Raw genomic sequence first — 11834 nt, forward strand, 5'->3', positions numbered from 1 at the left:
TCAATGTAGGATTAAAGTAAAAATGCATAATTTTATTGCAAACTGAATTTCTGTTGAGATTCGCTGAATTAAGGGAAAAAGATAACACACAGCGTTTCTTAAATGGACACTGCAGCCCTGAGAACACAATCAGCAATATATCCAGAATATAAAAAAGTCCAGCCCAGTTGTAGAGTTATTAACCTCAGCAGAAACACACCCCAACTATCAGAATGAACATGGTTCAGTCAGAATGTGATTAACAGCAGCATTAACAGCAGATTCCAACCCCTGCAGTCACTTGTGAACTCGCTGATGTGTCAGCAGGTGGGATGACCCAGTGAATCCCTTCCCACACATGGTGCAGGTGAACGGCCTCTTCCCAGTGTGAATGCGTCGATGAATTTCCAGCACAGAAGGCGATCTAAATACATTCCCACAGTCCCCACATTCCCACGGTTTCTCCATGGTGCGGGTATCCTTGTGACTCTCCCGGTTGGACGATCAGTTGAAGCCTCGCCCACACACACAACACGTTTACAGTTTCTCCCCGCTATGAATGGTGCGATGTTTCTGCAGGCTGTGTAACTGGTTAAAGCTCTTTCCACAGGCAGTGCACTGGAACACTCACACGGGTGTGTGTGTCTCGGTGCTTTTCCAGTCACACTGATGTTTGAAATGTTTTCGCACAGGCAGGACAGATAAACATTTCTCCTTCCACTTTCAAAAGCCGATGATATTCGGGTCCTGATGAATGGATTGACTCCATCAGATCTTGACACGATGTTTGGTTTGTGTTTCCTGTCTGAAAATCTCCCCTTCTAATACGCTGTAAAAGGAGATAACAAAACTCATCACTGCCAGTACAAGACACAAATTCAGGATAGACACATCTACTTTCCATGGAATATTCTTTCCTCTCTTGTTCTTCCAAAGCTGTAAATCCCTGTCCCACACATTGTCCCTCCTGCTGTGCTGAAATCCAAATCAACACACAATTCTAAACTGTTTCTCCTCTACTCCCAGTTTTCACCACCAATTCTGGCTGGGTTCAGTTCGACACTCACTGGTTCCCCTCCCCTGAAGGTACTGACTCTGGCTGGGTTCAGTTCTACACTCACTGGTTCCCCTCCCCTGAAGGTACTGACTCTGGCTGGGTTCAGTTCTACACTCACTGGTTCCCCTCCCCTGAAGGTGCTGACTCTGGCTGGGTTCAGTTCTATACTCACTAGTTCCCCTCCCTCTCGTCCCATGAAGGTTTCTTTCTCTCAAGTTAGTATTTAGTCTGTAAATAAAGGTTAGTTAAATCAGCGGATTGCTGAGTAGTTGCTGGGTGTATTTCTCTAAGGTTTAGAGTTTAGTTCGACTTGATAGCTGCGAGTGTAACTCGAGGGATGACAGGACAGCTCAGTCCCGTGGATTACACATCCTGTGGCATGTGGGAAATCCCGGAAGCTTCGCACAGCCGGGACGACCACATGTGCAGGAGGTGTCTCCAGCTGCACCAACTCCAGCTCCGCGTTTTGGAGCTGGAGCGGCAGCTGGAGTCACAGAGACTCCATGCGACTGAGAGCTACGGGGATATCACGTTTCTAGATGTGGTCACCCCGCAGCTTAGGAATGTGCAGGCAGATAGGGATTGGGTGAACCCTGGACAGGAGAGGAGGACTAGGCAGGTAGTGTAGTAGTTCCCTGATTCCATCTCGCTCTCCAACTGGAACTCTGTTCTGAGTACCGCCGAGGGCGATGCTGGCTCTGGGGAGTGAGCCAGAGCCACATTCACAGCACCACGGGTGTCTCAGCTGTATGGGGGGGAGGAAGAAGAATGGAAGAGCTATAGTGGTAGTGGATTCAATAGTCAGGGGATCAGACAGGTGTTTCTGCGGCCACAGATGTGACTCCAGGATGGTATGTTGCCTCCCTGGTGCCAGAGTCAAGGATGTCACTGAGCGGCTGCAGTGCATTCTGGGGGAAGAGGGTGAACAGCCGGAGGTTGTGGTCCACATCGGGACCAATGACACGGGTAGAAAGAGGGGTGAGGTCCTGCAGGCAGAGTTTAGGGAGCTAGGAGAGAGATTAAAAAGCAGGACCTCAAAGCTAGTAATCTCCGGATTACTCCCAATTCCACGAGCTAGTGAGTACAGAAATAGGAGGATAGAGCAGATGAATACGTGGCTGGAGAGATGGTGCAGGAGGGAGGGCTTTAGTTTCCTGAGGCATTGGGACCGCTTCTGTGGGAGGTGGGACCGGTACAAGCCGGACGGGTTGCATCTCAACAGAGTCGGGACCAATATCCTCACGGGGGTGGGGGTTGCTAGTGCTGTTGGGGAGAGTTTAAACAAGCTTAGCAGGGGGATGGGAATCTGAAAATAGATTCAGTTGGGAGGGGAGTAAAGCTGGAATTAGAAAGCAAAATTAAAGAATGTGAGTTTGAAGGAGAGAGGAAACAAGCAGGAATAAAGTGCAATAAAACAAACTTAAAGGCACTTTGTCTAAATGCACGAAGCAATCACAACAAAATAGATGAGTTGACGGCACAAATTGATACAAATGGGTATGATCTGATAGGCATTACAGAGACGTGGTTGCAAGGTGACCAGCACTGGTAATTAAATATTCAGGGGCAATTGACAATCCGGAAGGACAGACAGAAAGGAAAATGAGGTGGGCAGCTCTATTGATAAAGGATGGAATCACTGCAATAATGAGAAACAATATTGGCTCAAATGATCAGGATGTTGAACCAGTTTGGGTGGAGATAAGGAATAATAAAGGGAAAAAGTCACTGGTGGGCGTAGTCTATAGGCCCCCTAACAGTAGCAAATGTGTTGGTTTGAGTATAAATCAGGAAAAAGTGGGGGCTTGTAAAAAGTTAACAACAATAATCATGGGTGATTTTAACCTCCATATTGATTGGACAAATCAAATTGGTCAGGGTATCCTTGAGAAGGAGTCCATAGAGTGCATAAGGGATGGGTTCCTTCAGCAGTATGTAACGGAACCAACCAGGAGGCAGGCTATCTTAGATCTGGTCCCGTGTAATGAGACAGGATTAATAAACAATCTCCTAGTAAAGGATCCCCTTGGAATGAGTGATCATAGCATGATCTAAATTTAAAATTCAGATGGTGGATCAGAAAGTTGGATCTCTAACCAGCGTACTAATCTTAAATAAAGGAGATTATCTAGGTATGAGGGCAGAGTTGGGTAAAGTGGACTGGGAAAATAGATTAAAGTGTAGGAAGGTTGATGAACAGTGGCGTACATTTAAGGACAATTTCACAAATGTCAAGAAATAATATTCCAGTGAGGAGAAAAGTGTGTAAAAGAAAAGATAGCCATCCGTGGCTAACTGAAGAAATAAAGGACGGTATCCAATTAAAAACAAGGGCATACAAAGTGGTCAAAACTAGTGGGAGGACAGAAGATTGGGAAGCTTTTAAAAGCCAGCAAAGAAAGACTAAAAAAATTAAGAAAGGGAAGATAGACTATGAAAGTAAACTAGCACGAAATATAAAAACAGATAGCAAGAGTTTCTACAGGTATATCAAAAAGGAAAAGAGTGGCTGAAGTAAATGTTGATACCTCAGAGGACGAGACCGGGAATTAGTAATGGGGAACATGGAGATGGCAGAAACACTGAACAAATATTTTGTATCAGTCTTTACGGTAGAGGACACTAACAATATCCCAACAGTGGACAGTCAAGGGGCTATAGGCGGGGTAGGAACTTAAGCACCTCCTTCTTAGTGATTGTGATTGTGCTATCAAGATAATGGGACTAAAGGCGGATAAATCCCCTGGACCTGATGGCTTGCATCCTAGGGTCTTAAGAGATGTAACGGCAGGGATAGTGGATGCATTGGTTGTAATTTACCATAATTCCCTGGATTCTGGGGAGGTCTCAGAGATTGTAAAACTGCAAATGTAACCCATCCATTTAAAAAAGAAGGCAGACAAAAAGCAGGAAACTATAGACCAGTTAGCCGAACATCTGTGGTTGGGAAAATGTTGGATTCCATTATTAAGGAAGCAGTAGCAGGACATTTACAAAAAACACAGTTCAGTCAGGCAGAGTCACCATGGATTTATGAAGAGGAAGTCATGTTTGACAAATTTGTTGGAATTCTTTCAGGATGTAACAAACAGGGTGGATAAAGGGGAACCAGTGAGTATGGTGCATTTGAACTTCCAGAAAGCATTTGACAAGGTGTCACAAAAAAGGTTACGCACAAGATAAAATATCATGGGGTTGGGGGTAATATATTAGCATGGATAAAGGATTGGCTAACTAACAGAAAACAGAGTGAGGATAAATGGTTCATTCTCTGGTTGGCAATCAGTAACTAGTGGGGTGTCGCAGGGATCAGTGCTGGGACCCCGACTATTTACAATGTATATTAACGATGTGGAAGAAAGGGCCGAGGGTAACATAGCCACATTTGCTAACGATACAAAGATAGGAGGAAAAGCAATGTGTGAGGAGGACACAAAAATCTGCAAAAGGACATAGACAGGCTAAATGAGTGTGCAAAAATTTGGTAGATGGAGTATAATGTTGGAAAGTATGAGGTCATGTGCTGTGGCAGAAAAATTCAAAGAGCAAGTTATTAATTAAATGGAGAAAAATTGCGAAGGTTAGTTTGCAGGTACAACAAGTGATCAGGAAGGCCAATGAAATCTTGGCATTTATTGCAAAGGGGATGGAGTATAAAAGCAGGGAAGTCTTGCTACAGTTATACAGGGCATTGGTGAGGGTACACCTGGAATACTGTGTGCAGTTTTGGTTTCCATTTTTATGAAAGGATATACTTGCTTTGGTGGCAGTTTCTTCTCTCGGAGGGTTGTAAATCTGTGGAATTTGCTGCCTCAGAGAGCTGTGGAAGCTGGGTCATTGAATAAATTTAAGACAGAGATCGACAGTTTATTAACCAATAAAGGATTAAAGGGTTATGGGTAGAAGTCAGGGAAGTGGTCCTGAGTCCATGATCGGATCGGCCATGATCATGTTGGGTTGTGAAGCAGGCTGGAGTATGGCCTGCTCCTGCTCCTATTTCTTCTGTTCATTTGTTCTTATGTTCTACACTGTTTCATCAGACATAGCAAGGGTTAGATACAGAGTAAAGCTCCCTCTACACTGTCCCATCAAACACTAAACCTTGCCCATAATGAGCAGGGCTCAGGAAGGTTGGTTGCCAGGCACTGCAGTGATGTCATGAAGCTAGTTTGAACAGCTAATAGTTACTCCAAACTAACTTAGGCCAGCATATCTGGCCGCATAAAAAAACCTTGTGGAGAGTTAAGAAAGCACTAAGCACTAAACAAAGCACAGAAATAAACATTCAATAACAAATAAAAAATACAAGGAAGCTGAGATAACCTGCACCTAGCACCAAGATTTACAAAGCACTAAACAAAGCACAAGAATAATAAGCAATTAATTAACAAATAAAAAAAATAGAAGGCATCCTGCATCTAAAGCACCAAGACCAAAGTAGTTGATAGGATTGAAGGCCAATAAATCCCTTGGGCCTGAAAGTCTGCATCCCAGAGTATTAAGGAAGTGGCCCTAGAAATAGTGGATGTATTGGTCTTCATTTGCCAACAGTCTACCGACTCTGGATCAGTTCCTATGGACTTGGTGGGTAGCTAATGTAACACCACTTTTGAAAAAAGGAGAGAGAAAACAGGTATTTATGGACCGGTTAGCCTGACATCAGTAGTGGGGAAAATGTTGGAATCAATTGTTAAAGATGAAATAGCAGTGCATTTGGAAAGCAGTGACAGGATCGGTCCATGGATTTATGAAGGGGAAATCATGCTTGACAAATCCACAATTTTTTGAGGATGTAACTGGTAGAGTGGACAAGGGAGAACCAGTGGATGTGGTGTATTTGGATTTTTAAAAGGCTTTTGACAAGGTCCCACACAAGAGACTGGTGTGCAAAATTAAAGCACATGGTACTGGGGGTAATGTACTGACGTGGACAGAGAACTGGTTGGCAGATAGGAAGCAGAGATTCGGGATAAACAAGTCCTTTTCAGAATGGCAGGCAATGACTAGTGGGGTGCCGCAGGGCTCCGTGCTGGGACCCCAGCGATTTACAATATACATTAACGATTTAGATGAAGTTTGCAGATGACACCAAGCAGGGTGGCGGTGTGAGCTGTGAGGAGGACGCAAAGAGGTTGCAGCTTGACTTCGACAGGTTAGGTGAGTGGGCAAACGCATGGCAGATGCCGTATAATGTGGATAAATGTGAGGTTATCCACTTTAGTGGCGATAAAAGGCTCAGCAGTCCGGGGAGCGTCGAGAGAGGCGGGAGTCCAGAGAGGCAGCGGCCTATAAAAGGCTCAGCAGTCCGGGGAGCGTCGAGAGAGGCGGGAGTCCAGAGAGGCGTAGCGGTGCAGCTCCAGCTGGGAGAGAAGGCAAAAAAAAGTAGAAGGAAATCAAAAGGTGACGTCACAGCCAACGTGGTAAGTGATTGGCTGCTGATTGGTGAGTAGTTTTTCTTTTTCTTTATTAGTCAGTAACTTTTAACATTGTTGTCGGCAATTTAAGTGTATCTAAGGGTTAAGTCATGGCAGGACAGCTCGGTCACGTGATATGCTCCTCCTGTACCATGTGGGAACACGGGGACAACACCAGTGTCCCTGACGACTACATGTGCGGGAAGTGTGTCCACCTCCGGCTACTGACGGTCCGCGTTGCGGAGTTGGAGCTGAAGGTGGATTCACTCTGGAGCATCCACGATGCTGAGAATGACGTGAGTATCACGTGTAGCGAGTTGGTCTTACTGCAGGAGAAGGGTCCACAGCCAGCGAGGGAATGGAAGACCAGCAGGAAGAGTAGTGCAAGGAAGGTAGTGCAGGGGTCCCCTGTGGTCATCCCCCCGCAAAACAGATACACCGCTTTGAGTACTGTTGAGGGGGATGACTCATCAGGGGAGGGCAGCAGCAGCAAAGTTCATGGCACCGTGGCTGGCTCTGTTGCACAGGAGGGCAGGAAAAAGAGTGGAAGAGCGATAGTGATAGGGGATTCAATTGTAAGGGGAATAGATAGGCGTTTCTGCGGCCGCAACCGAGACTCCAGGATGGTATGTTGCCTCCCTGGTGCAAGGGTCAAGGATGTCTCGGAGCGAGTGGAGGACATTCTAAAAAGGGAGGGAGAACAGCCAGTTGTCGTGGTGCACGTTGGTACCAATGACATAGGTAAAAAAAGGGATGAGTTCCTACGAAATGAATTTAAGGAGCTAGGAGCTAAATTAAAATGTAGGACCTCAAAAGTAGTAATCTCGGGATTGCTACCAGTGCCACGTGCTAGTCAGAGTAGGAATCGCAGGATAGCTCAGATGAATACGTGGCTTGAGCAATGGTGCAGCAGGGAGGGATTCAAATTCCTGGGGCATTGGAACCGGTTCTGGGGGAGGTGGGACCAGTACAATCCGGACGGTCTGCACCTGGGCAGAATCGGAACCAATGTCCTCGGGGGAGTGTTTGCTAGTGCTGTTGGGGAGGAGTTAAACTAATATGGCAGGGGGATGGGAACCAATGCAGGGAGATAGAGGGAAACAAAAAGGAGGCAAAAACAAAAGACAGAAAGGAGATGAGGAAAAGTGGAGGGCAGAGAAACCCAAGGCAAAGAACAAAAAGGGCCATTGTACAGCAAAATTCTAAAAGGACAGAGGGTGTTAAAAAAACAAGCCTAAAGGCTTTGTGTCTTAATGCAAGGAGTATCCGCAATAAGGTGGATGAATTAACTGTGCAAATAGATGTTAACAAATATGATGTGATTGGGATTACGGAGAGGTGGCTCCAGGATGAGCAGGGCTGGGAACTCAACATCCAGGGGTATTCAACATTCAGGAAGGATAGAATAAAAGGAAAAGGAGGTGGGGTAGCATTGCTGGTTAAGGAGGAGATTAAGGCAATAGTTAGGAAGGACATTAGCTTGGATGATGTGGAATCTATATGGGTAGAGCTGCAGAACACCAAAGGGCAAAAAACGTTAGTGGGAGTTGTGTACAGACCTCCAAACAGTAGTAGTGATGTTGGGGAGGGCATCAAACAGGAAATTAGGGGTGCGTGCAATTAAGGTGCAGCAGTTATAATGGGTGACTTTAATATGCACATAGATTGGGCTAACCAAACTGGAAGCAATACGGTGGAGGAGGATTTTCTGGAGTGCATAAGGGATGGTTTTTTAGACCAATATGTCGAGGAACCAACTAGGGGGGAGGCCATCTTAGACTGGGTGTTATGTAATGAGAAAGGATTAATTAGCAATCTCGTTGTGCGAGGCCCCTTGGGGAAGAGTGACCATAATATGGTGGAATTCTGCATTAGGATGGAGAATGAAACAGTTAATTCAGAGACCATGGTCCAGAACTTAAAGAAGGCTAACTTTGAAGGTATGAGGCGTGAATTGGCTGAGATGGATTGGCGAATGATACTTAAGGGGTTGACTGTGGATGGGCAATGGCAGACATTTAGAGACCGCATGGATGAACTACAACAATTGTACATTCCTGTCTGGCATAGAAATAAAAAAGGGAAGGTGGCTCAACCGTGGCTATCAAGGGAAATCAGGGATAGTATTAAAGCCAAGGAAGTGGCATACAAATTGGCCAGAAATAGCAGCGAACCTGGGGACTGGGAGAAATTTAGAACTCAGCAGAGGAGGACAAAGGGTTTGATTAGGGCAGGGAAAATGGAGTATGAGAAGAAGCTTGCAGGGAACATTAAGACGGATTGCAAAAGTTTCTATAGATATGTAAAGAGAAAACGGTTAGTAAAGACAAATGTAGGTCCCCTGCAGTCAGAATCAGGGGAAGTCATAACGGGGAACAAAGAAATGGCGGACCAATTGAACAAGTACTTTGGTTCGGTATTCACGAAGGAGGACACGAACAACCTTCCGGTTATAAAAGGGGTCGGGGGGTCTAGTAAGGAGGAGGAACTGAGGGAAATCCTTATTGGCCGGGAAATTGTGTTGGGGAAATTGATGGGATTGATGGCCGATAAATCCCCAGGGCCTGATGGACTGCATCCCAGAGTACTTAAGGAGGTGGCCTTGGGAATAGTGGATGCGTTGACAGTCATTTTCCAACATTCCATTGACTCTGGATCAGTTCCTATGGAGTGGAGGGTAGCCAATGTAACCCCACTTTTTAAAAAAGGAGGGAGAGAGAAAACAGTGAATTATAGACCGGTCAGCCTGACATCGGTAGTGGGTAAAATGATGGAATCAATTATTAAGGATGTCATAGCAGTGCATTTGGAAAGAGGTGACATGATAGGTCCAAGTCAGCATGGATTTGTGAAAGGGAAATCATGCTTGACAAATCTTCTGGAATTTTTTGAGGATGTTTCCAGTAGAGTGGATAAGGGAGAACCAGTTGATGTGGTATATTTGGACTTTCAGAAGGCGTTCGACAAGGTCCCACACAAGAGATTGATGTGCAAAGTTAGAGCACATGGGATTGGGGGTAGTGTACTGACATGGATTGAGAACTGGTTGTCAGACAGGAAGCAAAGAGTAGGAGTAAATGGGTACTTTTCAGAATGGCAGGCAGTGACTAGTGGGGTACCGCAAGGTTCTGTGCTGGGGCCCCAGCTGTTTACACTGTACATTAATGATTTAGATGAGGGGATTAAATGTAGTATCTCCAAATTTGCGGATGACACTAAGTTGGGTGGCAGTGTGAGCTGCGAGGAGGATGCTGTGAGGCTGCAGAGCGACTTGGATAGGTTAGGTGAGTGGGCAAATGCATGGCAGATGAAGTATAATGTCGATAAATGTGAGGTTATCCACTTTGGTGGTAAAAACAGAGAGACAGACTATTATCTGAATGGTGACAGATTAGGAAAAGGGGAGGTGCAAAGAGACCTGGGTGTCATGGTACATCAGTCATTGAAGGTTGGCATGCAGGTGCAGCAGGCGGTTAAAAAAGCAAATGGCATGTTGGCCTTCATAGCAAGGGGATTTGAGTACAGGGGCAGGGAGGTGTTGCTACAGTTGTACAGGGCATTGGTGAGGCCACACCTGGAGTATTGTGTACAGTTTTGGTCTCCTAACCTGAGGAAGGACATTCTTGCTATTGAGGGAGTGCAGCGAAGGTTCACCAGACTGATTCCCGGGGTGGCGGCACTGACCTATCAAGAAAGACTGGATCAACTGGGCTTGTATTCACTGGAGTTCAGAAGAATGAGAGGGGACCTCATAGAAACATATAAAATTCTGACGGGGTTAGACAGGTTAGATGCAGGAAGAATGTTCCAATGTTGGGGAAGTCCAGAACCAGGGGTCACAGTCTAAGGATAAGGGGTAAGCCATTTAGGACCGAGATGCGGAGGAACTTCTTCACCCAGAGAGTGGTGAACCTGTGGAATTCTCTACCACAGAAAGTTGTTGAGGCCAATTCACTAAATATATTCAAAAAGTAGTTAGATGAGGTCCTTACTGCTAGGGGGATCAAGGGGTATGGCGAGAAAGCAGGAATGGGGTACTGAAGTTCAATGTTCAGCCATGAACTCATTGAATGGCGGTGCAGGCTAGAAGGGCCGAATGGCCTACTCCTGCACCTATTTTCTATGTTTCTATGTTTCTATGTATTATCTGAATGGCAACAGATTAGGAAAAGGGGAGCTGCAACGAGACCTGGGTGCCATGGTCATTGAAAATTAGCATGCAGGTACAGCCGGCGGAGAAGAAGGCAAATGGTATGTTGGCCTTCACAGCGAGGGGATTTGAGTATCGGAGCAGGGAGGTCTTACTGCAGTTGTACAGGGCCTTGGTGAAGCCTCACCTAGAATATTGTGTTCAGTTTTGGTCTCCTAATCTGGGGAAGGACATTCTTGCTATTGAGGGAGTGCAGCGAAGGTTCACCAGACTGATTCCCGGGATCGCAGGACTGAAATGAGGAGAGATTGGATCGACTGGGCCTGTATTCACTGGAGTTTAGAAGGATGAGAGGGGATCTCATAGAAACATAAAATTCTGACGGGACTGGACAAGTTAGATGCAGGAAGAATGTTCCCAATGTTGGGGAAGTCCAGAACCAGGGGTTATAGTCTAAGGATAAGGGGTAAGCCATTTAGGACTGAGATGAGGAGAAACTTCTTCACTCGAGTGTTGTTAACCTGTGGAATTCCCTACCGCAAAGAGCTGTTGATGCCAGTTCATTGCATATATTCAAGAGGGAGTTAGATAGGGCCCTTACGGCTAAAGGAATCAAAGGGTATGGAGAGAAAGCAGGAAAGGGGTACTGAGGTGAATGATCAGCCATGATCTTATTGAATGGTGGTGCAGGCTCGAAGGGCCGAATGGGCTACTTCTGCATCAATTTTCTATGTTTCTATATAAAAAGCAATCAATCAATAACAAATAAAAAGTTCGACGAATCGGTTCTTTCTCACTGTGTAGATCTGCTCCTGGTGATATACCCTCAACCTCCGACTGACTGCAACTCAACTTGCATGTGTGTGCAGTCAAAACTCGGATAAAGCTCACAATCTCTTTCGTGAACTTAAACTGGGGTCTCAAGAGACCTCTTGCAACCCAGAAAGCAAAATGCAAAATGGACCACAATCAATCAATAAATAAATAAACACACAAAAAATAGAAGTATGTTCCAGAACCTACAAGGGAGCAAGTTATCTTGGATCTGGTCCTGTTAAATGAGACAGGAATAATAAACGATCTCCAAGTAAAAGATCCTCTCGAAATGAGTGATCACAGTATGGTTGAAATTGTAATACAGATTGAGGGTGAGGAAGTAGTGCCTCAAACGAGCGTATTATGCTTAAACAAAGGGGACTACAGTGGGATGAGGGCAGAGTTGGCTAAAGTAGAC

The sequence above is a fragment of the Pristiophorus japonicus genome, chromosome 23 (genome assembly GCF_044704955.1).
Source record: "Pristiophorus japonicus isolate sPriJap1 chromosome 23, sPriJap1.hap1, whole genome shotgun sequence".
NCBI classification, from domain to species: Eukaryota; Metazoa; Chordata; class Chondrichthyes; family Pristiophoridae; genus Pristiophorus; species Pristiophorus japonicus.